We start from the raw sequence: 24215 nt of genomic DNA, 5'->3' as shown, positions 1-24215 counted from the left end.
GCGGGGAAACAGTGCTGGGGGCCAGAGGGCGTCGGTCCGGATCTCAGCCTGCCACGTCCTGCCATGGGCTGGAGGCAGGCCCTGGCACATCCTGCGAATCTCTGGGAATCAACGAGTCACCACGTGACAGGTGCTTCCGACAGCGCGTGGCCCATCACGAGCACTCTGTATTCACGGAGGGAACATGGGCCAATCCACTTCTCGAGCCTCAGTTCCTTCGTCCGCAACGTGGGAATGACAACGTGTCACCTGGCAAGGGGTTGTGCGTGAATACAACCGGCTCCGGGTCAAGCCCGCAAAAAAGTGTGCTCGCGCCGTTCCTATCCCCGTCGTTAACGTGTGTTTTCACCGGCCACGTGGAGAACATTTGGTTAACAGGCTGAACGGACTGGACGGCCACCCTCTTTCCCCAGAGCACTTTCACCTCCGCAGCTATTTCTGCATTTTCAGAGTGGGCGGGTCTGAGGTCAGCCGTGCTCTCAGAGATGCCTTCTCACATCCTGCCGAGAGGGGCCCCTCCCAGGCCACCCTGCACAGAGTGCTGGCTGCCCTGGGCCAGCGGCGTGCAGATGCATAAGAGCCCTCTGAGTCACCCACGCTCTGCAAGCCAGAGGCCTCCGGAAGCCAGCCCCAGCATCAATCAGGTCCCGCACGGCACCCAGCCGCCCAGACATCTTACCAGCAAGACCTCGGAGCTTACGAGAAAAAGTGCCACGCTGCACCGAACTGTCCCCAGCTCTCAGGATGAGTAAACACGGCAGTTCTGGTTCCGAGTCAGAAGCCAAGGTGCTAACGGGGTGGAGGGTGTTGTTGGCGGGTGGGGAGGGCAGGCCGGCGTGCCGCCAAGATGGGAATTCTTTCGCGGTTCTCCTCGGGCAGCCAGAAGGACCTGCTTCTCCGGATGCAAATCGGAACAAAGACTGGACCCTGGGATACCCTAGCTTTTAGGATTCCACAGTAAAAATCACCCATGTACTTTTTGAGGGAAAACGGCTTAAGCTAACAATGCTGCTCACTCTAGTGAAGCTGGGGGGAGGAGATTTAAGAAGCCGAGAGTAGCCTGGCTCCTCGTAGGACCGCAAGGCCAAGCCCAGGGCGCATGTCTAAAAAGCGACACGGTATTAGCACATCACAAGCCTTAAAACAGAGCTGAGGCCCGGGGCTCAGACGGCGCTGGTGGCTTCCCCGGGCAGGACAGGAGGCCTCCCAGCTCGCTCCTGGTGACAGTATGACCCCGCAAAAGAGACAAGCGTAAGCTCACATCCCACAAAACCACCAGCAACCTGTTTCTAGACCTAAAGGAACCCAAGCCTTCTCGTGCTGTGGATCTGATCCCGGCTTTGGGTGGCCATCTGGGTGGCAGAGCACAAAAGGCAGCCTTCCTCTCCAAATCACGTTTAACCAGCTCAGCCTCCACAGTCAGGGGCCCGTCTGATGGGAACTCCAGGGGATCCCAGAGGGTGACGGGTGAGTGGCTGCCGGACCACACCATGCACAGTAGGTGCCTGGATGCTGTGGACACCCACCGGATTCCACTCGGATGGACTCTCTCCCGCCAGCACTCACACACTCCTGGGACCTAGGGGTTCCCCCTCAGCCCCGGGAAAGTCCACACCTTTAAAATCAAAGAAAATACGCTTCTCTGCCTCATCCTCTAGTCGCCTCCACCTTCCTTCCTACGCTTTAACCACGGCAAGCAGGCTTATACCCCAGGGCCTTTGCACTTCCTACTCCTGCTACCTGGGATGCTCTTTCATTAGATATTCACAAGGCTCTCTCATTGAGTATTGCTCGGCAATCAAAAAGAATGAAATCTTGCCATCTGCCACTATGTAGATGGAACTAGAGGGTGCTGTGCTAAGCGAAATTGGTCAGAGAAAGACAGATACCCTATGACTTCACTCATACGAGGACTTTAAGACACAGAACAGATGAACGGAAGGGAAGGGAAGCAGAAATAATATCAGAACAGGGAGGGGGACAAGACAGAAGAGACTCTTAAATATGGAGGACCGACAGAGGGTTACTGGAGGGGTTGCGGGAGGGGGGATGGGCTCAAGGGGGGAGGGCACTCAGGAATCTACTCCTGAAATCACTGTTGCACTAGACGCTAACTTGGCCGTAAATTAAAAAAATAAATTAAAAAAGAAAGGCTCTCTCTCCTTGAGCTCTCTGCCAAACGTCTCCTCCTCTGGGATCCTTCCCTTGCTAGAGGAGCAGGCCTCCGTGCTACCCCCTCTCTCTTCCCCCCCCCCCCTTGTATCACCTTTTCTCACAGCATTTGGTGCTACTTGGTTCTTGCGTTTGTGTTTGGACCGTGAGCTCGATGAGGGCAGGGACTTGGAGCCTTTCTGTGCAAACGGTGTCCCCAGCAGTGACGATACGTAGCCGCTGGATGAACGAGCCATTAAGTGAAAAAAGGAATAAATGAACGCGGAAGCCACGGCTCTGAGTATTGGCGACCCAGCGCTGACTTCACTGTGGCAAAACGTGGCGTATCGTCATGCTTGCCTCAGAGCAGGTCCCGAGAGAAGCGGGAAGAAATCACGCTTTGCCGTCCCTCCGGGAGAAGCCAGGGCCTCTGAGCTTTGGTCATGCCGTCACCCACCCAGCTCCCTCTGACTAGCGAATGCCGGCTCAAGAGGTTCACGAGGCCCACGCCCCTCCCCAAGTACCAAGCGTTGCACACAGCAAGCCTAAAAGAACCATGACGCAAACCATGACGCTCGAGATGAGCACTGTGGGATCTGGAACCCCAAACCTCTGCTTTCCACTGAGTGCAACTTAAAGAGTGCGAAGCTGGGTCTCCACCTGTGAACATCTCTATCCTGAGCCCATTTCTTCTGCCGACTGGAACGTGGCTAGAAAGCGCCCATGCAAAGACCTTTGCAGGAGGCAGGTTCTAAACAGCACGTCTGCAGGAAACCAGAGACACTCAGAAAGGGCTTTCCAACGAATGCCCTCCATCTTCCTGACCCGGAGCATCCACTGAGGCAGCTGAGCGTTGAGGGGGCGGGCAGGCTTCAGGGCCATCGTGAGCTCGCGAGGCACATCCCAGCCCGTGTGGCAGCGTCAGTGGCTGGGAATGACAGCGAATCCCCGTGTGAGGCAGTTCTGTCTCTACTTCTGTTACGAAGGATGGTCTTGAGTGGGTTTTAGAAAAAAAAAAACAAACCACAAAAATTCAAGACTGTACAATGTCCATTTGTCCCTGTTGGCGCTCGAGATTCAATGGTCTCAAGTTGATGGAGAGATTCAGTGCGATCTTGTGGAGTCTGACAAGCGGACCCTAACATGTCCACAGACAAACAAAAATCCCCAAAGAGCCAAGAAGCAGCCAATAGAAGCCCAGACACTCATGGAGAAGGACAGGCCGGTGACTGACCCTACCAGAAACCAAGACTGTGTACAAAAAGCTGCTATAACTCTTCTGAGGAGCAAAGCCAAGAGACCAGGAAGAAGCCCACGCGTCCGTGGACATGATATTTACGACACTGCTGGATTACAGGCCGGTGGGGAGGGGGTCGACTCCTCCACAGATGGTCTGGGCCCACCAGTCATCCCGACGGAAAGCAACGAAATTAGAACCTTACCTGATGCCGGACACACAGTCAATTCCAGGTGGATTGCAAACTTCAGTGTGAAAGGTGAGACCGTGACATATTGGGAAATGATACAGGAGAAGCTCTTTAAGAGACTGATGGTTCCTAGCCAGTCTAGGTTTCCTAAGCCAGTACTTCAGACTCGAGGAGCATCTGAATCACCTGGAGGCCTTGTCAAGGGCAGGTTTCTGGGCCCCACCCTAGTGTTTCTGGAATTTGCATTTCTAATAAGCTCCCAAGTGACACCTAGGCCGCCAGTCCCCGTGACACATTTTGGGTAGAACCACCCGAGGCTCCACGCGCACAGTTCAAACCTCTCGGAAAATAAATTTACATGAAAAGTTTCTGTTCGTCAAAAGGTATCGTTTCACACGTACGAGCCATGCAAAACCACTTACGAGTCTCCCAGGGTCAAATGTTGGGAGCGTGTGGGGCCTGATGCCGATGGGGCTGTCAACTGGCTCAACCCCTTTGGGAGACAGTCTGGCATTGTTTGTCTCCTCAAGTGGCAGATGTGCACGCCCAGTGGCCTAGCAATCCCCCCTGGAGGGATAACCCTACGGGAACTCCTGTGTGTGCGCCAGGAGACAGAGCAAGAATATTCCAGAAGGCGTCGTCTCTACCAAGCAAAGCGGAGAAACCTAGAAACGGCCAAATGTCCATTGTTGGGATGGATGCATGAACTCTGTGACTGAAGACTGCCCAGCAGAGAAAAGGAAAGGATCACAGCTATGGATGGAACAGCCCATCAGAGGCACACGGGGCTTCGATCGGCAAAACCGGGCCGTGTGCAAACCATGTCGCTTCTGGAACGCAGAGAGAGAGCAAAGGGGAGAAAGAGGACAGGGACGTGGGCGGAGGAAAGAAACAAAAACACACGTCAAACCACCACAGCGTGCGGGCCCTGCCCTGGATCCAGAGTCAAATGAGCTATAAAGAAAAAAGAAAGAAAAAAGAAAAAAAATTGGGCACTTACGAGGCAAGCGAAAATTTGAGCATGGGGTTTGATACTGAAGAATTAGACATTTTTAGCCGTGATAGTGAAAATCAGAGCAAAGTTTTTTAAAGAGCCATCTTGTCGAGAAACCTAATGGAAAGACTGGCAGATGAAAACGATTTTAAAAACAGAAGCGCTAAAAGGCAGTGCTTATGTTCTTTTTCTTTAAACTCGAGGTGGGGACACGATATTTGTATTGTTATTTTTAGATCTTCCATATAGGTAATCAAAGCAATTTGGTAGAGGAAGGAAGGAAGGAAGGAAGGAAGAGAGGGAGAGAGGGAACGGAAGAAGGGAAGAAAGGAGAGGGGAGTAAGGGGGGGCAGGGGAGGAAGGAAGGGGGGCAGGGGGAAAGGGAATGGAGACAAGGAAGAAGGAAGACAGCAGAGCCCGGTTCCCTGCGTGTCTACCACGTAAGAACTAGCAAGGAGCAGCAGTCAGCAGTGACCCTTCAGGGGACTGGCCTCTAGCACACCGGGGGCAGGAGAACGTCGTTTCCTCCGAAACACCTTCACAGCCGGTCTCGCCACGTGAAACACAATTCTGTGCACTTATCATCCCTACTCTCCCTTAGGCTGCAAGATCCACAGCACAGGGACCCCCGTCATCCACCCAGCACCTGCCCATTCACCTGTCTGGCCGCAGGTGTCGATGCACAATGCTGGTGACCGCCGCATCCTGTCCTAAGACATCTACGCATGCTGACCAATCAGTGTTCACGAGTCCCCACGAATAGGTGGCAATTATTATTCCCCTTTGGTAGTTCACGGAGAGCCCGGGGAGTGGGGGAGGGGGGGCTGCTGGAGGACTTACTCAGAGCCAAAGAGACAGCAGGTGGCCGAGCCAGGACTTAAATGCAGGCGGGTGACGCCAGGGCACAAACTCGAAACCGCTCTACCCTGTACCTCTGCGTCGCCCAGAAATGTTGGTTTAATGGCAAAGACAGAACTTTTTGTTCGGGCCTAAAATGATCAGAGTTAACCCTGAAGTCCGAGGAGGACCTGATTGGGCCACCTTCTTTCTCTTGCCCCTACTAGCTCCCGGGCACACACTCCCCCCTGTGCACACACAAACTACACTCACCTTATCACAAACCACAAGTGAATCTGCTGAGCCGATGCCCTGTGACTTGTTTTCAGCTTGGTACACAGTAGGCGCTCAGCAGATGTGTTGAGTGCAAACAGATCCAAGGGCCAACGGCTCGGGCCAGGATGCCGAACTTCCCAAAACACAAGCCAGAGGTGCCACTGTCCGCGTGAAGATGCCCCATCCCAGTTCTCCTTAAGAGACCCACTGGCATGAAAAGCCCCTCCTGGAAATCTGAAGCACCCACCGGGGGAAATTCCATCACCCACCGGTCTTAGCGGTCATTCCCACCTCAGCAAGGAGGACTTTAAACAGGTCGCTCTTACTTCTGTCCCTCCGCCAACACCAGCCACAAGGGGTTGGCGGGGAGGGACCCTGAAAGGCAGAAAACTCCCTCAGAGCAGCAAGTGCCCCAGGGCATTGAGGAAACGTTTTCCAGGGTGGTTCTGGCCACAGTCAAGGGCCAAGAGGCCACCTTGAGGTGAGCCCCAGGCCCCGTGCACCCAGCAGCCGGAGTGGGGTCAGGGGAGGGCCCAGTGAGTACAGGGGTGCAACTGCAGGTGGGGCCGAAGACCGTCCCTAGAATCTTCTCTCTGATCAGAACAGGACACCGGCCGGGGGGAGCTGGTCCCCATCTCTGATCGGGGCCAGGGGTCAGCAGGAGAAGGGAGCCCCAGTCCCTGGGCTGAGGCACGCATTTCTCAGAAGCCTGGCAGTCTGGAGAACACAGGGCTGGTTTCTGCTTTCCGCCCCCAGAAACGCCTGGAACCACAGCGGGAGGGAGGCCCTGCTGGCCGGGCCGGGAGAGCCCTGGCAGGCCCCAGGATGCAAACACTGGGCTGTTTACAGAGGGAAGCCCGGGCCAGCTCGGATGCCCATCGCGGGCATCCCCGGCCACCTCGCTCCTGGCCGGCCGGGCCCGGGGACGCTATCTTAGGGAGGAGCGGGGAGCTGGCAGGCGGCCCCGCAGAGGGAAGAGGGGCACGTGTGCCAGCTGGGCCGGCCTCTTGGCGTGGGAAGGGAGCCGCGTCGCGGGTCTCCCTGCAGAAGGAGCGATCTGGAGCCCAGCGCGAGCCCACGCCAAGGACAACAGAATAACAGGGGAGCCGGAGGGCCGCGCTGAAGCTACTGAACATACTCTCCCCGGGCAGCCTGCTCCGGGCTTTTTGCACAATCGTTTCCATGGCACTTGCTTTTGCTGTCACAACAGCTGCAGGATCGCCCGGCGCTGGGCAGCGCGGCTGGCTGGAGGCGAGAAATCGATTTTCTAGCAGGCCCCGCGGCCAGCGCATTTTTGAAGGCCTGCCCCAGCCTGGCCTCCGGGCCCTGCCTCCGTCAAGTCCGCTGGGCCGTCGGAGGCCTGGAGAGCGGGGCATTGAGAGGGAACCCAGGGACCCGCTGGAGCCTCCCCGCGCTGCACAGTCCCAGCGGGACGTTCAAGGCCGAGGCACTTGTACTTGGGGAAACTCCGGGCCGTATCAGGCCAGACGACTAAAACGTCCCCTCGCTCATCCTAGGTCTGGTTGAAATACTGCTGTAGGGTCAGTTTTTGCTGCCCATTTTGCTCTCGGATACTCGCTCAATTCCACACATCTTACGTGCAGGGGGCTGGGTGAGGCTCTGAGCAAACGGGGACATGAGCGAACGTTGTCAGGGACCTACCGTGTGCAAAGCCATCCCAGGCGCAGTTGTGGGTACAGACAAGTCGAGATGTTAGTACTTCCCACCCAGAGACTTGGACTTGAGGGAGAAAAAATGCACAGAAACACCTGAGAGGTGTATGTGGTGAACACGCCTGCCAGGGACCCTGTGTGTCTCCGGGACTCAGAGAAAGAGAAGCGTGCCCCCCCGCCGCCCCCTTCAGCAGCTGTAGAGAGAAGACAGCTCGTCAGAGCCTTGAATTACTGGTCAGACTCCAAAAGGCACAAGAGGGAGGGGACGGCGTTCCAGGCGGAGGTTACGGTGTGGGCATGAGTTTAGAGGCAAGAAAGTCTCCGCAGAGCTTTGTGTCATCCTCCACTCAAAGCCAAGAGGGACAACTGTGCATCCAGATGGTGAGACGTACCCCTAAGCAGAACTGAAAGCTTTGGGGGCGCCTGGGTGGCTCAGTCGGTTAAGCGTCCGACTTCGGCTCGGGTCACGATCTCGCAGTTTGAGGGCTGGAGCCCCGCGTCGGGCTCGGTGCTGACAGCTCAGAGCCTGGAGCCTGTTTCGGATTCTGTGTCTCCCTCTTGCCCTCCCCTGCTCATGCTCGCTCTCTCTCTCTCTCTCTCAAAATAGTAAACATTAAAAAACATTTAAAAAAAAAAAAAAAAGAACTGAAAGCCTTCTACTTCTAAAACCCCGTTTTTCACACGAGCCTGGAGGATCGTTTCTAAGACCTGATTGTGTTCCCTTTTTTTTTCCTCTTTGCAATTTTCTTAAGGAATATCTGCCTAGAGCAAAGAAGAAGAAAAAAATCCCTAAGTACAAAAATGCAAGCAGGAAGAGGTCTCCCCTCCATACCTGCCCCAAGCTGCTCAGGACCTCCTATGTGACTGTTCCTGGTTGACAGGCATTTGGGTTGCCTCCGGGCGTCTGCGAGTACCCCCAGGACAGCTACCCACACCCGCACCCCTCACTCAGGGGGCGTCCAGCAGACGGGCCAGGGGCCCCGAGACGAGGCTCCCTGTGGTGTCTGAGCAGACGGCTTCAGCCCGGAACCGGGGAGAGGGTACTGAAGAAGGGCTGGCGGGGAGGATGCGGGGACGGGCCACTCCTCAGCCTGGCACGGATGGAGATGGTCGCGGGGAAGAGGACGAGCGGACGGTTACTCCCTGCCAAGCGCCCCACCACGTGGCTGACCCTCTTATGTGCGTCACTTAGACCGGCCACGCGTCAACCGTTGAAACCCGAAGCACTGTCACTCCTGAGCGGACGGTGAGCTCGCAGGTGTTCAGTCACTTGCCTAAGGCCACGCCCCCACAGTCCGCAGGCAGCTGTACGATAAGGGAGCGAGGGACCGAGTGGGGCGGGCACCTGATCCCGTGGGGCGGCCACGTGGGGACGTCCAGGAGGCGGTCAGATTGGCGGCTCTGCGGCGAAAGCCGATTTTCTGGGGTCTCGTCAGACAGAAGGGGTGAAAAACCCACGATAAATGCTCCGCTCTGTGTACGAACTTGATCTAGAGGACCCTCTTGTGTCATCCCTATGCAGGCGCGTCTCACAGCTCCTTCTCTGGGCCTCCAGTTTTGTGACCTGAGACAGACCCCACCCCCCTCCTCGGCCTGGGCTCCCAGCTGTGATTCGGAGATGGTAATTAGTCTCTGCCCTCCAAAGGCGCTCAGTACGCGCGAGAGAATGTTGCCATAATTATTTCCTGTACACCCCAGCCTCACACACACACACCCCAACCTGCCACCCGCCAGCAGTCTCCCTTCCCTCCCAGAATCAAATCCAAGCCTCTCACTGTGGCCTCTGAGGCCCTGTGTGGTCTGGCTTACTCTCAAAACCACCCTCTCAACTCCCTTCCTGGCCATGGCTGTCAGCTACACTAGACCTCTCTCTGCCCTCCCCCCCCCCCCCCCCCGCCCCGCACAATCAGGCTTCCTCCCAGCGCTGGCCCTTTGCACATGCTGTTCTACCTGCCTGGAATTCTCTTCCACCACCTCCTCCTCCTCTGGGTCTCAGGTCAAGGCCACTTCCTCAAGCAGACTGTCCCTGACGGCCCCATCTGAAGTTCCTCCCTCCCCTACTATTACCTGGTTTACTTTATTCACAGCACTTAGCCCCATCTGAAATTCTCATTATTTATTGGTTCATTTAAAAAAATTTAATGCTTGTTTATTTTTGAGAGACAAACAGAGCACAAGTGGGGGAGGGACAGAGAGAGGGAGGGAGACACAGAATCGGAAGCAGGCTCCAGGCTCCGAGCTGTCAGCACAGAGCCTGACGCGGGGCTCGAACTCACCAACCGTGAGATCGTGACCTGAGCCGAAGTCGGACGCCCAACCGACTGAGCCACCCAGGCGCCCCACTGGTTCATTTCTGATTAGCATCTTCTTCTCTAGAGACTGTCAGAAGAGGGGCCTTTTCCGACAGATTCACTGCTGTGTCCCAGCACCTGGCACAAAGCCCAGCACACAGTAGGATGGCAGCAGATGTCTTTTCAAAGAAGGAATAAATGAATGGGCAATGAGTTGACTAGAAGCAAACCAAGAAGGCAAATGCCCAACTAAGAGGTCTCCCGGCAGTTTCCTGAAGCAGCCAGCCCACCAGCCCCTGCTAAAGGAGGCTACACCCACCCTGCCAGCTCCCCTCCCCCATTGTTTGTGGGGCACTTGACAGTCTCTAAATGGCTTTTCACACATGCCTCACCCAAGACCGCAAGCAAGGAGGAGGCAAAACAGGCTCCAAGTCAAGCTTCTCTGACTACAACTACTCATTGACATCTGACCCTGAAGCCACCGTCCTGGGCATTCACCAGGATAGCCAGTGTGCACAGCGAGAAACTAGTTCCTGGTGGCTTTACACCCCCGGGGAGATGTAAGAATTCTCCCATCTACAAACAACAGGCTTCTTCTGGAGCGGATCCCCGTGTCGCCAAAAAACCGCACAGTTTGGTCAGCATGCAACATGATGAAGGCACGGTTTCTGCCAGAATCAGGCGCTAAATCCTTCGGACTCTTAACTTGTGGCAATTCTCCACCCCCAGGGATCTCTTGGAAATATCCTGAGAACGTTTTGGGCTGTCACAACTGGGGCAGGGCAGGTAGACTGCCGGAGTCGGGCGGGCGGAGGCCAGAGATGATGCCTTACACCCTGCCGTGGGTAGGGGAGCGCCCACCACACAGAGTTACCCTGCCCCAAACGTCCGTAGTGTCGAGGCTGAGAAACTTGACTCAGGCGAAAAGACGGTAAAGAAAAGTCTTGGGGTTCTTGGACTGACCCCGAGGAGAAGTGTTCCCTGAATCTGGATCCCAGCAGCCGGATGTGTAAGGCCTCTTTCCCCATTGTGTTTTAGGTTTTCCTCACAGCGCCATGGCCACGGGACATTATAATATGTGTTCATTTAACTGTTTGGTTCCCCGACTAGGAGGTAAGTTCCACGAAGGCAGGGACTCCATCCGTTTCATGTACGACTGTGTCCGCAGGATCTAAAAAGCTCACTTGGCACAAGGGAAGCTTTCGGTAAATACTTGGGGAACAGATGAAGAAACCCCTAAGAACGTTAAAGATTACAAAACACCCAACCTCTTTTTGGAGCTCTTTTCCCATTGCCATCGTGCTTCATGTGCAGAGGCCCCAAATCTGCTCTCCTGTCATCCAGAGGAACAGGTTTTATGGTTGGGAAGTGTAAATACTTAAAACTACATTTCCCAGACTCCTCTGCCGCTCAGCACAGTCACATGACAGGGCTCTAGCCAATGAGGTGTCAGATGAAGGGACTTGTGAGATTTCCAGGTTATGCCCTTAAAGGGAAGGGGTATGCCTTTCCTCCTCCTGGGCCCCACCCTCTCCCCCATCCAGGAGCCAAACTGGACCCTGCAGATGGGGGCACCACCCTGAGAACGGCAGAAGGATAAGACGGAGGGAGCCTAGTCTTGGCACCTCGTGGCCAGTATACCAGCCCCAGACGGCTTATACCTGTGCTGTTACGTAAGAGAACAAGCATCTACCCTGTTTAGGCGCCTGTTACTTTGTGTTCGGCTCACAGAGGTCCTGCACACCTAATCAATACGTAACTTTCTCCTGCCCTGCAAACTCCAACTCTTCTGAAGTCACACATCCAGACTCCTTAATGCTTCGAGGAGAACATCAGCCAGCTGGCATGCGAGAGCTGTTTTGTGATTTCCCTTTCACACATGTAGGGATCATACCCCTTAGTCTACATGCAAGAGGCTTTCCTCCCTGACACCTCAGAAGAAGCACCCTGCTAAGCCAGAGAAAGAAAGGAGAGGAAGTCATATTACTTAGCTCCATCCAATGATGAGGACAAAAGGAACTACCCCCCAAAAGCCTATTAAAATCTTAAAACATCAATTATGTTTAAATCTGGGAGTTCATAATGGTACAAAACCCTAATTGACTGCCCCTGGAGGATGGTGAGGAACCAAGCCATTATTTTAAAAACTGGTAAATAAAGGGAAAGAATCAAGCATTCATCTTTCTTTTCCTATATGAATTATACCATTGTTGAGGAAGGGACGTCTCTCTTTATAGAAGTTTTCCAAGCTGACAGAAGAGGAAGGGAAGACAGAATTAGACTAGAATATTGCCATTTTGCAATAACGGCACACCAGTGAATTAAGGGAGCTGGGCGCTGGCTGTCGACAGTTACTAACATCACCAAAAGAGAGGCACCCTGACCTCGTGCTTCCTGACAAAAGGGTCCACCACCACCTACAAAGCAGTCTTGGCCAAAACAGATGAACCTGAACCAATTAAGCCTCTAGAATCAACTGCCAACTTACAGGAAATAGAGAAGACAAGGGGACATGGGAATATAATCGCCAAAAGCCAGACTGAGATATTTCACAGGATAAGGAACCTGGTTTTTAAACAAAGAAATAGCAAAATAGTAATAATTAATAATAATAATAATAATAATAAAGACCAGTTCTAAAGGGGAACCTCTCGACTAAAGCTGACTTAGAGGAACCAAGGAATCCCACTTACAATGTATGGGCCCGGTCTGAATCCTGATTCAGACAATCTATAAAATAATGAAAACAAAGAAAAAACCCTGGATGATAGATATGAGACACCAGGAAGTTTCAAAGACTGGATATTTCATGATATTAAGGAATTTTCACTGTTTCATATGTGCCAACAGTATTAAGAGTATTTTCAGAATCCTTTTTTTTTAATTTTTTTTTTCAATGTTTATTTATTTTTGGGACAGAGAGAGACAGAGCATGAACGGGGGAGGGGCAGAGAGAGAGGGAGACACAGAATCGGAAGCAGGCTCCAGGCTCCGAGCCATCAGCCCAGAGCCCGACGCGGGGCTCGAACTCACGGACCGCGAGATCGTGACCTGGCTGAAGTCGGACGCTCAACCGACTGCGCCACCCAGGCGCCCCCAGAATCCTTTTCTTTTAGAGACACATAGTCCATATCTACACATGCAATGATATGGTTCTGCCGTCCAGGATTTTTGATGTCTAGGATTTGCTTCAAAACGCTACGAGGGCCACTTGGGTGGCTCAGTTGGTTAAGCGCCTGACTCCTGATACCGGCTCAGGTCATGTTCCCAGGGTTGTGAGATCGAGCCCCACTCCGGGCTTTGTGCTAGGCCTGGAGCCTGCTTGAGATTCTCTCCCCCTCTCCCCCGGCTGCTCCCCCGCTTGTGTGCGCACATGTGCTCTCTCTCTCTCTCTAATAAAAATTTTTAAAAAATACTACTATGAAATAGGAGTGGCAGATGACAAGAGGTATGGAAGAAAGCAGATTAGCTGTGAGTTGATAACAGTTGAAGCTGAGTGGTGGGTACATGGTGCTACTCTATATTTGCATACATTTCATAATAAAAGGTTGTTTTAAAAAAACATCTTAAACCCCGACAACAGAGAGGGAGAAGGAAGAAGGACAGAGGGAGCTAACACCTCCTACGCCTCGCTATATATCAAGGGCGGGGTTAGGCAGCCACGGGTGGGAGTGGTGCTTCCAGAAGAGAGATCACAAATTCAAATGCTGAACAGGTGCGGGAAGAAACACTGGCTGAGTGAGGTGGGCCAAGTATGAGAGGAACAAGAACACAACCATGATGGCAAAAAACAACAGACACTCCATCCACCTTCAGGAGGCAGGAGGGAGGGGTGGGGGCTACGGACAAGGGCAAGTACGCGCTCTAAAGGAGGTGGTCTCTACATAAGGTCAGCCTTGACTTTGATTCCAGGTAGCCACCATGCAGAATGTGGGGCCCTGGGCAGCCGATTCTTGGGTTTTCCAAGGAAAGCCTGAAATCTGTATTTTTATGTGCAATCTCCCGGTTTTTAAACGTTGGCATCTAATCCAAATATTTTTTCAAATACTGAGCGGGCCAAGCAAAATATCTGTAGGCTAAATGGAGCCCATGGAACACCAGTTGGCCGTCCCTATTCCAAGTACTGAAGCAGACCACAACTCGATCCATCTGTAAGAAATGGAAAGGGTGCATTAATCAACTTTGGGTCAATTCTTTTTTAGGCATCCACTAAAGCGGAGAATTCAAAAGACACCATCAACTTCCAGAAATCTGTAAGAACCGGCTGCAGAACATTTCAAAGGCGTCGTCCACAGAGTTAGCTTATGCAACAGAACCTCCGCTCTGTCCAGAGTTTTGGAAACTAACAACCAGGGAGTGTCCTTTCCACTTTCCTGGGATGCTGGAACTAACAGGCTTCAAATGAAACCCATTTGTTGGTTTGCAGAATGCCTGGGACTTACGTCCAAACCACTTGCAACAGACGATCCCATCATAAAATCAAGTCGGGGTGCTTTGCGCTCATGGTAAAATGACCAGGAAGAGCTCCACTTGGGTTGCCTGGCCAGAGATCTGATTTCATGGCAGTTTAAAGGGATGACGCGCGAGGCAGATGTCATCCTGAAACCTGAAAGTGGCGGGATTGGTTGCTGAGGACCTGAGCAGACTCCTTTCCTGAATCGCAGCCCTCCGTTTGCTCGTGACTTTGCCCGGCGAAAGACTCCTGACATCCTGGATGGGCAAAACAGGCCCCAACCCTGCCTTTATAGGCAGTCTCAGCTTAACCAGATCCTCAGGTCAATAACAAATTAAAGAGGTGTCAAGAATGTGGTGGAGAAGGGCCAGGGAAATGGTTTCATCATTCCCGGAGAACAAAGCCCCTCTTTTTTCCTACAAGGGTGAAAAGTAAAAGAGATTGGGGCTAAAATAAACTCAGACAGGCCCCGGGCAAGACAAGAGTCCAGAACTATGCTGAAAGGCAACAAAAACAAGATGCATCCACGTGTCAAGTCTACAGCACGGAGTACAACCACGGTTCTTCCCTAAAGGGTCCCCCCCGCCCCCGGGGCAAATAAAGCTCTACATTTACCTGAAATGGGTTTACCGATGGAGGAGAAGGTAGGGAGGAGAGAGAAAAACGTAGTGGCGAAAGATTTGCTCGACGCCCACGCATCTAGCTCAGAGCCTCCAGTAACTGAATCGCTTTTCAAGTTCTATTTTTCGGGAGAGGAACGAATTAGGGCTAGAGCTGATACCGTGAAGTCTTGTATTTCTCAATACAAACGTCCTGGACTATCTTAGCTTAGGGCCTGGGACCAGCGAAGAGCCTCCACATCACTGTGCTCACAACAGTCACCACGTTGCTTCATCATCCTGCAGGAGGCGAGGCCTGGGCATGCCCAGCGCACCGGCTAGGGAGGAAGTGAGCCTTAACACTTCTGCGCCCTGTGCTGGCGAGCAGGAAAGCAGAGAAGAGCGTTTCGAAGCGGGTTTGGGTGCCGACCTACCCACAAATCTTGTTTAACTGATCACCTTATTCCTGCACGAGGATAGCTGCTTGTTACCACAAGACAGTAACCTCACACGGAGGTGGAAATGATGCCAGTGCAAATGACTCAGAACGGTTAAACGCGCGGGTTCTGGGAGATGACTGTGGGGCCATGGGATCACACCAAGTGATGGCTCTCCTGGTCCTCTTGGCGGGCCCCTGCCTCCTCTCTGTGGGTCAGACGCGGCTCTGGAACGCAGGCCGAGTGCACGGCCAGTCTGAGGACGGACTTTCTTGGGGTTTGGTAGCTTCTGACCCCGAAAGGCAAGAGCGCGTTCCTTTGGAAACATCTGCGCTGCAGAATTTCAAAAAGATGGCTGAGCATTTCTGGGTCTGGAGTCAGCTGGAAGGTGGCCCCTTACATTTACATAAGCTGGCAACACAAAGTGCACATCATTTGGGATAAAAGGATGGCTAAGTGGCACGGCTGGAAATGTGAGGTTCTTGGAAGGTGGGAAAATATCAAGAGGGGCAAAATAAAGATACCTCATCGCGCCTCTACTGGGATGCTTCCTCTTCTGGGGGAGGTGCACAGACCTACGTTCGCTCTCCCTCTCTCTCTCTCTTCCTCTCGAGAGATCTTCCAACGGTAGCTCGTGCAAATTTTGCGGGCTCGTCTCCAGGCAAGCAGTTTTCTGGACTTTAGAATTTTCTAGAAAGACTCTAAATGTCCTTTGCTGAATTAACGAGTAGTGGCCTAGCAAGGTAGTAAGGACCCAGGCCGACTCAGCCTGAGGGCTCTTTTTCAAAGGCCAGCACCGCAGCGACTACCTGCCTGGCTGTCCTAGCCTGTTGGGGCTGCGAGAACAAAAAATGCCAGTGGGTAGTTTACAAACAACAAATATTTCTCACAGTTCTGGAGGTCGAGAAGTTCAAGATCAAGCACGACCAGATTCGGCACACTTCCTCATAGACAGGCGCTTTTCTCTATAAGCTCACGTGGCAGAAGGGAACTGCAGAGTTCTGGGAGGTCTTTTGTAAGAGCACCGATCCCTGGGACGCCTGGGTGGCTCGGTCAGTTAAGCATCCGACTCTTGATTTCGGCTCAGGTCACGGCCTCGCGGTTCATGAGCTCTAACCCCTCATCAAGCTCTGTGCTGACAGCGTGGAGCCTCCTTGGGCTTCTCTCCCCACCCCCCTCACTCTCTCTGCCTGTTACCCACTTGTGATCGCTCTCACTCTCTCTAAAATAAATAAATAAACAAAAAAAAGAGCACCAATCCCATTTAGGAGGCTCCGCCCTCATGACCTAAGCACCGCCCAGGGCCACACCTCCTCATAGCATCACCCTGGGGGTTAGGCTTCAACATATGAATTTTGTGGGGGCCCAAACATTCCGACCATAGCAATGGCCCAGGGTTGATGATGATGACGGTGGTGGTGGTGGTGGGAAAGTATATTGATAACCACAGCACTTACCACGCACACTAGGCACCGGCCAAAGTGCTTTCCTCACGAGGAGGCTCCCTTTTCCATTCTTACAATAACCCTCAGAGTTGGGGCCGTTACTGTCAGTTACTTGCCTGAGGTCACAGAAGGGTGAAGTGGTAAGGCCAGTAAGAAAGGCAGGCAGGGCAACCTCAGAAACGCTCCAGCCGAAAGGCCCCCAAATCACGGCTGGACCCTCAGACCGGACCTCCCATTCCTGAGAACCAGCCTCTGACACACCCACCCCTACGCATGGCGAGCGACAGGGGCACAACCCCCCGCCCCCGCCCCTCCCCGCCCAATCCTTGGGAGACCTGGGGGGTCCATCTGCTACATTTTGTAGAAGGAAGGAGGAAAACCGGGAGATGTACCTGCACCTGCTTGTGGTTACATAAGGAAACTCTACAGCCTTCATTCCCAAGGGGGCCAGAATCAGTCCTTAGTGAAAAAGTCTTACGTGTTATGATAGGGGCACCACAAAGGGCCACCGAGCATAACCAGATATACGGCGTCTCCGTGGGACTGACATTTCATGGGGGTGCTGATAGGAAGGAACTGTAAAAGGATCCTGGCCGGAGAGGGTGCTGCTGATGAAAACAGGGCTGATGAAGGCTGTTCTAGAAGGTTGGAGAGGAGGCAGGGAAAAAGGGGGAGCAAGACCATGCTATGCTGGATGCACCTTTTCCCAGGCTTTTATTTTGTCGAGCATGTGAACACATTCCCCACATAAAAGATAAACCTCTTTAAATGAACTTTAAAGGAGAATGCTGACCGAGGACCTCAAGTCGGGGCCTGGACTCTGTCGGTGCCCACCGAAGGCGGCCGCGTGAGTCAGACTTGGCTTTGGTTCTGGTGAGTGGCACAGCCCCACTCTGCGACGGAAGCAGCAGATTCTCCAGGCCCTCCTTGGCCTCTGGGCCGCCCGGCCAGGCAACCACTCTGTTTGGTTTTCATCAGAAGAGAGGACGCCTGTGTCTCACCCAGCCCTCCCGGGGCCAATGTGGCGGCCGGGCACACGGGCCACTCCCGGCAGCACCAGGCCATCCGTGGGCTTTGCACGCCTCTCCCAACAGGAGCGGCTTTGTCACAGGCTTGCCGTGGGCACTGGGCAGCCCCAGTAAAGATTCCTGACCTGCTGAACAAAGCTGTGCCAGTCACCCTTGGCTCCTTTCTCCCTTCCTGCGCGTCCCTCTGTCCTTTCTTCCCTGGCCTGTTTCTCACGCACTGGCATGTCCGGCTTCTGGGTAAAGAGCCTTTGAAAAGGACTCCTTTGGCCCCTCTGCCAATAAAACAACCAGCAAAACTTGGGCCACTGGTCCGTGCTCCGCTGTGGGGGGGGGGGGGGTGGGGACAACGCAGGGGCCACGCTCACCGGCCTCCTGGGTGGTCCCCGGGCAGGAGGCACCATCTCACACAGACAAACATCCCCAGGTCCCCAGAAGGAAGCTTGGGTTGGGACCCCTGAGCCCACGCCCCGTGGGGAGACAGGGCTTTAAGGGTCCTCCTCTCCAAAGACCGAAACGGCCCACGTTTCATTCTCCTCCACAAATACACTTTTAAGAAACGTAAACCACATTCTCCAAGAAGCCCACTAAGCTCACAAACAGAAACGGCAGCTAACATTTACCGACAGTTACTCTGCACCAAGCTACCTGCTCTAGGCACGTGACATGCACCCGCGCAATTCTCTCTGCGCGGCCCCCGCGAGGGAGGAGCACGAGGGGGGAGTGCGGATCATCTCCCCTCCACGGAGAGGGAAGCGGAGACACCGGCCCAAGGTTCACAAGTGAGTGAGACACTCCGAGCCAGGGTCTCCTGTCCTACGGAGTCACGCTGAGCAAACACCGACAGCCGTGAACAAGGCAAAGGGGAAGATTAAAACACGACCAAACACGGAAGGCAGAAGGCAGGAGGGCAGGCCGCCTACCGCACCAGTGGGCTGCAAGTCTGCCTGCCGGCCCCAAGCAACCACCTCCACGGAGAAGTCCGCGTGGTGTGGTCAGCTCTTCCCAGTGTGCCCCAGGGTAGCCGGGAAAGTACCCGCTGCCACCGTGAGACCAGCAATGCTCACTTCCCCCACCATGTCTGTCGTTTTTTTTTTTTTTTTTTTAAATTTATTTTTGAGAGAGAGACAGAGCATGAAGGGGGGAGGGGCAGAGAGAGGGGGAGACACAGAATCCGCAGCAGGTTCCAGGCTCCGAGCGGTCAGCACAGAGCCCGACGCGGGGCTCGAACCCACGGACCGCGAGATCGTGACCGGAGCCGAAGTCGGAAGCCTGACCCACTGAACCGCCCAGCAACCTCCTCCCCCCTGCCCAACCCCAGCCACGTCCTTCCCTGGGCAGGGAGGGAGCTGCCAGTTGGGGAAGTGAAATTCGGGACTAGCTGGGCCCTGGGGTGAACAGAACATCTACACTATTTCTTTGCTGCCTGAAAACCAGTCACAGATCAGTGCCTTCTCTAGCGCTTTTCCTGATTGCTTTTTCACGTAAATTACTCTTGTCAAACAAACAAGAACCAAGGCCAAAGTGGCCACAATACAGGCAAGCCTGGAGAAGGCACCCGCAGAAACTGGAGGGGAAGCAGAGCCACGATGCCCATCAGGACTATGGTCAGCGGAGCGACCGTCCGTGGCGGAGCGTCTTTCGAGAGCCTTATGACCTTGGCTGGCAACTCCGAGGTCAGACCCGAATGCATCTTTGGCAGGTGGAGTAGCCGAGCAAGGGGTATCGTTTTCACGAGTGAGAAAACAGAGGTCCGGAGGGAGAGCTTCAGTGGCTGACACCCAGCCAGCTTGCCGCGCCCTGGGTCTGCGGCCCAGACACGCCATCGCCAGGCACCTTCGCCGGAAGCGAGGCCGCATCCCAGGAGACAGACACTTAGACAACTGCGTGAGACACCCGCGCCCCGTTGTGGGCGCATGAAGCGGTACAACCACTCAGGAAAACCGTCTGGCAAGGGCTCCACTCCTCACCTTATGTGTGGGCACCAAGGGAAGAATTCAAGAACGTTCGCAGAAGTTTTATCCCTAAGACCGGAAACAACCTGAATGTCCATCGGCAGAAACGTGGGTGCAGAGACTACAGGACGTTCCCTCAACGTCCAACATCCCCTCAATAGTCCACGACAATGACACGGATGAGCCCCACCTACCCCCAACAGCAGCTCTGGATCTCACGGGCCGGCGGCTGATGCAAAGAAGCCAGGCGCAAAGGGGCACCCCTGTGTGACTTCTTTTTACACAGAAAGTCAAAACCAGTCTCTGGGGTTAGGAGGCAGGACAGGACATAGGAGGTGGAGGGGACACAGGAGGGCGACACCCGGGGGCTTCTGGGGTGCTAACATGATTCCATGCCAGGCATGGTCCGGGTGGTAGTCACGTGGGTGGCCCAGCTGGTGACGTTCAAAGTACGCTACTGATTTCCGCACGTGCCTATATGTCAACGGGTAAACATGTAGAGAGATACTCCAATCCATTCAATGTATTTCAATAAATGATTTTTGAAAACAGTTCACGGGAAGAACGGAGAAGTAGATTCAAAACCAGACTGCTCTGTGCTCTTTCTACGGTGAGAAACACAAACGTGAACGCAACACCAGCTGTCGTTCCCTCGAGTCACGGACAGGGGCTCCAGGGTCTCCGAGACCACGTCCCTTCTCCCCAAGACCTTCCAGAATGGGATCGAGGATCCCCTTGGAGTCCCGAGCCTCCCCCCGTCCCTCAGTCCTCTCGTCTGTGGCTGGATGTCGAGGCCGATGGCAGAGGCTCGCCACCCCGGAGCCTGCGGTGAGATGGCCCGATGACCGGAGAGCCCCCGGTTCTGCGGGGGCCGTGCCGTCGGTGGCACAGCTCCCCTCGCCTGGCCCGCCCAGCACAAACCCTCCCCACCTGCTGGCGGCTTACAAGGTGCAGCCGCCCACCCTTCATTCCAGCCAACGGCAGGGCAGCAACCACTGTTTTCAAAATGTTAAAGAGTCGCAGGACGAAAGGACACCGAAGGCGACCTCCTGGCGAATGCGCCACCCCTCCATAACCCGCCTGCTGTGTGGGATTCTCGCTCTTCCCGCCTGGCTTTGTCGGAAATGAAGCAAGCCCCTTGTTCGCCGCCTCTCGCCTCCCTGCGGTCCAGTTTTCAAACACAGCCAGAGCGATCTTTCCAAAAGGTAGATCAGGTCACACGGCCCGTTGCCAAAATCCCGCCGATGCTGGCCCACTCCTCTGACCCCACAGCCGCTGCCACCTGCTGTTCCCACCTCCCCAGAGCAGCCTCTGTGCTCTCTCCGTCTGAGGGCCAACACCACCCCCATCCAGCCGCATTCCTGCTCCTAACCTCGTGCAATTTCCCCCATGGCCTTTTATCACCATCTGAGATATGCTTATTCCCTCACCTGCTAACGTCTATCTCCTTTACCCAAAAATTACCCCACGCGAGCAAGGACTTCACCTGTGTAACCAAGTTCCAGGACAGAGCCTGGCACGCAGTAGGCGACCGGTCAATACCCACGGGGGGCAGGGAGGGAAGGAGGGTCAGGATGGCGGGGACCTTGGGAAGGAGGGAGGCTTACAGGCAGGGAGGGCTGGGAGGAGATAGGAGGAGGGAGGAAGGGAAGGAGGGAAGAATTCATTCGCTGCTGCGGTTTTCCAGGTAAAACCAGGGACTTCCCAACAAGGAACTGGGTACGGAAGCAACAAGACGACAGAGAAAAAACAAGGGAGGGTGTGTGCAAACCATCCATTTCAGAACGAACTGACAGAAAGCGCCCGGTTCGGGGGGAGGAGCACAGGGAGAGGGAGGAGCACGGGTGCGTGTTGCCCTGGAATTTCGCTTCTTTTGCCAGTTCAAAATGAGACTTTTTGAAAAGGTCTCAAGTGCTCGGAGTGGGGAAAGCCGTGTTTCGGAGTTCCAAGAAAAGAGGGGGGGGGGGCCCAGACAGACTGTCTATGCGCAGGAATGCAGCGCGAGAAGGGGAGGGATGAAAAGAGAACACGACATGACACAGCCAGGTGAGACGCCCAGACAAGACGCTCGGGGTCATTCACGGAGGGTCAGGCGAAGGTAACCAGGGGCGTGGCCAGCTTCAAAGACGACCTCTTTGCCTTTGGACCCGAGTCCTTCTCTACCTTGAGGAACCTCCCTTGACCCTCAAAGCACTGAACTCCAGCTCTCACCAAGTTTCCAAGGAAAGTGTGCTCCACCGAAACCCCAAGGCAAATGAGAGGCACGTGAGAAATCCCGGGAGCACATGCCATCGCGGTGCGTGCAGTCAGGTATGTGTTTGGGGGGAAGGTGACCCTTTGAGTCATCGGCGACAAGGACAGAAAAGGAGCTTCCAAACCTAGGATGTCTCCCAACCGGACTAAAGAAATGACCCAGGGGTTCCGGTCCGCCTGTCAGAAATAAACGCAAAATCAACGGAGAAGTCTGAGTCCCACACCCACAAAGCCAACCGTGGAGCCCGGAATGATCTGTTGGAGGGGTCTGAAGTCTCAACTGGTTAGGAGACAAAACGGCACGCAGTTCTTCCTGGGAGCCACGGCGGTGGGGCTGTTTGGGGCTGACACTGGGCACAACTGGCCACACGGGGGCCTCCGCCCTGGAGGGCTGGCTGTGGGTTCCACACAGCCTTTGGGACAATGCCGCTCAAGGACTGAACATCTCACCAGCAGCCACCTGGCGGCCTTTTGGGAGCCACCCAGGTAGAAATTATTCTATATGGGATGGAGCAGTGCTGAGCTTCTGAACTCTGAAATTCCTTCATGTTATTTTCCCAGAATGTCGGGGGACGGGGGTCCCAGGCCTGTCATGTTGCACAACTCCAGACATTCCAGTCACAGAGAGTATAATAAAATGTAATATGAACAGCAGCCCCTGGGGTTGCACGCTCTCTTATCCGTGAGAAACTCTGGGAAGTACTATATCCTTCGCCTTAGAGATTTACAATGTCCGTCAGTGCAGTAAAGGCTCTGTGAAGTCCTGCAGTAGACAAGTTAAACAAAAAAAACCCTGGTTTTACAGAATTTTTTCAACTTTTTAAGCCTCAGAATCCTCATTTCAGAGAATATCTCCTAAAATCCCATGGGATTGGGCTTGTGCAGAAAGTACTTAAGAAAAGGCTCCATCAGGAGAAGCAATTTCAGCACACTCAGCTCTCTGAGATATCCTTAAAGCTGACTCATGTTACTAACCTGCCAAGAGCTCACTTTCACCATGACTTTGAACCTGCCTGTGTTCAGAAAGGCACTTAGGAGGCCCTAAAGGGTCTCTGCTCTCAGCTGCTTTGTCTGTAACACAGGCTTCTGTGAAAGCAGGAAGCATCTGTGTGGGTCTGGGGCCACGACGGACCCTTGAAGGGGAATCACGACCACCTTGACACTGATAGGTCCCCGAGAGCCAGGCCACGGACTAACTCACGGTCTCTAACAGAGATCTTCATGGTTCGTCTGTCACGTGGGATGATGGGCAGACGGGAGGGGCCGGCGCATTCCTAGCTCTGGGAGACTGAACCTACACCAGACACAGAGTCAGTTGGGGAAAGTTACCTGTGCCTGCTCAGGCATCGTTTATTTATAAAGCACCTCACCCCTGCTACACACCCCAAGCGCACACGTGGAGAGAGGTCTGGTTACAGCTTTCACTTACCCGCTCGCATTAGGCATTCTGCACGAACTGGGTTTTCTATGTGACAAACCCCTTTCAAATAAGCACCCGAATTTCATCTTAACCACTTGGGGTGTAAACTGTTCAAGGGCAGATTGCACGCGGGTCTCCTTTTTAAAACCGAGCACAGTGACTCTAACTCAACCTGTGTTTGATTATTCAGGATTAGACAGATCAATTATTAACACAGCAACACCCTGAGGTCAGCCTTGCCAGGCACGTGGCTTTACACTAAGTGGCCCTGGACATCTTTGCTTGATGTGTTTGGGGGGGAAGTTCTTGATCAATAGTGTTACTAGAGAGAGGACGTAGAAACTATGAGAAGTCCCAGAACCAGATCCCCCAGATCCCCCAGATCCCCCCAGACTGTCAAAGCTTTGCATAAAATAAAAGCCAACAGTCTCTGAGTAAGCACCAGAGAATTCCTGCCAAGGAAGAGGCTGATACTTACTACCTGGTTTTTATGATAACCGTTGTGGCCATTTTGAAGCTTTCTGCCTTATTTCCTACAGCTTGGCTGGGTTCCTGAGAGTAAATTTTCCTAAATAATTGAGGCTTCGGGGTATATCAGGGGATGTGGATGGCGGCCAGGGGTATAGGTTTTCTTTGTACTAAGAAACTCACACCGCCTGTCTTCTTTCCTCTGGCGCCCCGCCCCCCGGGGGAGGCTGTGCCCCAGCCCCGCCCTCTCTGTCCTGATCCCAGGTGAGTCCCTAGCACAACCAGCCCCTCGTCCCTGAGATCACAGATCACCATCACACACACTTGGCCACTCTGCCGTGACCACCCTCCAGCTGTGCCCACCGCCCCCCGCCCCCCAACACACTTGGGCACCTAGAGACTCACACAAAGCCTCCCTGCCTCTTTTCCTTTGGCCCAACCACCCCAGCAGCCCGGCTACCACAACGGAAGCCCACTGTTTCCCTCCTGTCAATGCGCGTCTCTGTTCCTC

General features: G+C 54.1%; 1 protein-coding gene across 7 annotated transcripts in view; it reads right to left on the bottom strand.

Moving 5' to 3' along the window:
- The window catches only part of NFATC2 (nuclear factor of activated T cells 2), a 160135-nt gene that overhangs the window by 16916 nt on the left and 119004 nt on the right, over nt 1-24215 (bottom strand). The window lies entirely within an intron of this gene.

This window comes from Leopardus geoffroyi, chromosome A3, assembly GCF_018350155.1.
Source record: "Leopardus geoffroyi isolate Oge1 chromosome A3, O.geoffroyi_Oge1_pat1.0, whole genome shotgun sequence".
In the NCBI taxonomy this organism is placed as follows: Eukaryota; Metazoa; Chordata; class Mammalia; order Carnivora; family Felidae; genus Leopardus; species Leopardus geoffroyi.
The sequence above is the reverse complement of the archived record's forward strand: the minus strand, read 5'-3'. Positions and strand labels throughout refer to the sequence as shown.